Source organism: Protobothrops mucrosquamatus, unplaced genomic scaffold, assembly GCF_001527695.2.
Source record: "Protobothrops mucrosquamatus isolate PMUCROS unplaced genomic scaffold, P.Mucros_1.0 scaffold245, whole genome shotgun sequence".
NCBI classification, from domain to species: Eukaryota; Metazoa; Chordata; class Lepidosauria; order Squamata; family Viperidae; genus Protobothrops; species Protobothrops mucrosquamatus.
Genome location: NW_015386595.1, coordinates 881,692 through 885,674, shown reverse-complemented (window position 1 = coordinate 885,674; position 3,983 = coordinate 881,692).

The following is a 3,983-nucleotide window of genomic DNA, read 5'->3' as shown; positions in this document are numbered from 1 at the left end:
AGCCACGGATGATCTCACCCAGCGGCTTCACATAAATATTGAACAATAGGGGGGAGAGGACCGACCCTTGTGGCACCCCACAAGTTAGGGGCCTTGGGCTCGACCTCTGTCCCCCTGCCAATACAGACTGCGTGCGGTCGGTGAGGAAGGAGGAGAACCACCGCATAACGGTGCCTCCCACTCCCAACCCCACCAGGCGTCGCAGCATGATACCGTGGTCCACAGTATCAAAAGCCGCTGAGAGGTCCAAAAGAACTAGGACAGAGGAATGACCCCTTTCCCGGGCCCTCCAGAGATCATTTACCAGTGTGACCAATGCCGTTTCCGTGCTGTATCCCGGCCTGAAGCCCGATTGGAGCGGGTCTAGATAGACTGTAGTTTATATCCATCTTTTTTTTACTTTTTTTACTTTGTACTAATCTTTTAACTTATTAGAGGCTGAGGAAAGATATAATCCAAGGAGATAGCCATAATTCAGTACCACACAATAGCTTTAAAAGTACAGAAGGATAAGTCAGAGACTTGGTCAGGAACATGCCAAGATCAAAATAATGCAGGACTCAAAAACAGAGATTCACAAAGCACAATACCAGATGCCAAGGTTGCTTACAGCAAGGGAAGGCAATCCCTGCATAGACTGAATCTTCTGCCCATGGAGAGTGCACAGCTGAAGCTTTCCCGGCTCAGCAATTGCCAATAATAAGATCTGGTAGTTGCTGGCAGAGTCATTTCAGTTGCTCATGAAACACTTCGCCAAAGTGCAGGACTCCCAGTCTGGGTAAGATTGCCCTGCATCTTAGCAGCCATGTTAGCTAAAGAAGAATCAGTGCTGATTGAAGAGGAACTCAAAGGGGTAGTAGTGTTAGATTAATGGCTGTTGAATCACTAGGAATAGCACCCAGTGGGACTTTATCCACCTGGATTTTGGAGCCTGATTCTGAGATCATGACAATTATGTTCATCTGATCTTCCAGCTCAAAGTGGCCACTTCCACTCCACTCAATTTGCTGTTGTCCAAGATGTCAATGAGTAATCAATTAATTTCATCTTTGTATCAGGCTTTCCACTGTCCCTGGTTTTTATGTTACATGATCCCACTATAATTCTTTGCAGCTTTGGATTTTCTTTCCCTGCATGGCATCACCAGACACTAGATGTCCCAAAGCCTTTAATGTAGCCACATCATAAAAAGTAATCCAGAAGATCACTTTTCTTTAGGATCATGTTGAGTGCCATTTGAATTGAGGAACCCATTATCTGGCACTATATGGTGAATCATCTATGTGATTTATATATACAAGGATTACTATTGCTTTTTCCCATGCAGTATGACATGATGCCTTTGTCATTGTCACAAAAGTGATTTTCTGTCTCAAGCCAATTCCTATATTGTTGCTCAAAACAGGTGCTTGCTTGCTAGGTGGTCAGCTGGGATAACCTTCATGCCTTGTGTGATGCTATAGAAATTTTATACTCTTGACATACTCTCCCAATATTCTTCATTCACAACCTTCCCCACACAAACACACGCCACCATGAGGAGAAGCATAGGAAATTTTTAGTGGTGGTGGACAATTATTATAATTCATTTATAATGATGTTTTTGCAAATGTCAAGAGTTACTACACAACACAAACATAAAGCTACAGTAAGATAATGCATACAAATTGGAAATGAGAAACTATTTATGAAACTAATGACAACCAAGCATGACTTAAAAAATAACCCAAAATCTAGTGGCAGAATCACTTGCGGAATCAAAAAAGTTACACATAAAACTTGCCATAATGAAAAACAAAACAAATACCTTACAAACAATGTAATGTAATAATCCAATATGGAGTATATATACCAGATGCTAAATTTACCTTCTCCAATTAAGCCATTGCTATTGTACCAGCTGCATCAAGTAAAATATATTCAGAACAATTGACCCTTGAGCATTCTAAAAAAAGATGATGGATAGCCACTACTTTGTATAATTCCCAAATGTCACTTCACATTTCTGTGTGGCTGTTTCTTTTGTCATGCATGCAATATGTTATTAAGTATGCTTTCAAAACAAAGGTGACTGAAAACCAGTTTGTGGGGGAGGAAAAATGCAACATTTATATAAGATTCTGTTCATGTGGTTTTTCAGGCTACCACCCTGGTATGTCCTGCAGGGGACATACAAAACAGTCCACACATTCACTGTGGGAATGATTGTATTAGAGCTTGGAACTTGATGTTGCGCAGATGGATTTTAAATATTCATGCAATTTAAATGTCATGTTGTTCTGCAAGAAATGTAAGGATTTTTCATTGCCACCAATCTAAAATCGCATGATAGAATCTTTGTCAGCAGTGTTTATTTTGTACTCCATCACGAAGGAGCTATCATAGGAGTACTTAATCAATATATTATGTGCTCTGTTAAATAAATGTAGTCTCTTTAACTGATGGGAGAAAGTTTGTGTGCATAATTAAAGAGATAAGGCTTTCTTAAATGAAACTATTCTACAGCACGAAAACAAACATATGCTCTGGGAAATAGTTCCACTGGGTAACATGCATGGAATTCAAAGAAAAGGAAAATATAGCAAGTAATTAAGGAAGGAAGATTCAACCTATAAATTGTTTGTGCCTTGTTGCTTCTGCATGTTTTACTTCTATATGTTTTGTAAATGAAAATGTATGTTATAAGGCTCCTTTCAGGGCAAGGCCTATCATGTTTCATAGGGGGCAGAGGTAGTGAACTGGAATTTAGGGGGAAAGTGCCAGGGTAATAGACCTGTATGGAGAAGCTCATATTTGAATCCCTGCTTACCAAATGATTTTGCCCAAGTCTTACCTATCTCATATTATTGGGTGGGATAATCTGACAATTCAGAGTTAGTTGGAATTGGGCGGCTTCAACTAGATAAAGAGGACTCCTACAGGTGAAACAAACTTTGGAGGAAGAAAAGCATGATCTGAATGACTGTTGAGAATCAAAAACCCTTGTTGAAGGAAGTCAATCAATATAAATGTGCAGAAGTGTAAGGGTTATTTGAAAGAATTTTTTTCTTAAATAGGCATAAAGGTACTCCGATTTCAATAGTTTGGGACGCTAGCAAAGCTTATATGAGAGGTATTTTGATTTCTATGAATACTGCTTATAAGAGAAAGCAAGTACAAAAACGAAAAGACTTAGAGGAGGAGATTAAATTGAAAGAACAGGCTTTTATTTCGAATCCGTCGGATAATAATTTAAAAGTATCTATAACTATGCTTAGGGAACAATTTAACATGTTAATAGCTGACCAGACTGCAACTAGTTTAAGGTATATGAAATATAACACATTTCGTAATGCAAATAAACCTGGCAGGTGGTTGTCTTATCAATTATGGAAAAAAACAGAAATCAAGAACTATAGAGAAAATAGATTATAATGGTAAAGTGACATTTGAACAAAATTTTATTAAGAAGAGTTTCTTGGAGTTTTATTCTAAGCTGTATGCTTCTGAAAAAATACAAAAAGGAGAAATAGATAAGTATTTACAGGAAGCACATTTCCCGAGATTGTCTGATAATCAAAGGGAAAAAATGAATAGTTTAATTTCAGCTGAGGAGATTAAGGGAGCAATTAAGCAATTAAAGGTTGGTAAAGCTCCAGGTACAGATGGATTTACAGCGGTTTATTACAAAACATTAATTGAGGAAATGATAGAACCCTTACAGGAACTGTTTAACAGTATATTGTTGGGCAAGGAGGTACCTTCTATTTGGAGGACTGCTTTTATAGCTTTAATACCAAAGGAGGGTCAGGATTTGATGCTACCTAAGAATTATAGACCTATATCTTTATTGAATATAGATTATAAGATTTTTTCTAAAGTATTGGCAAATAGATTAATGCAAGTGTTGGGTCAAATGATTCATAGTGACCAATCTGGATTTTTAACTGGAAGATACATGAAGTATAATGTAAGACAGATTATTGATTTATTGGAATACTTGG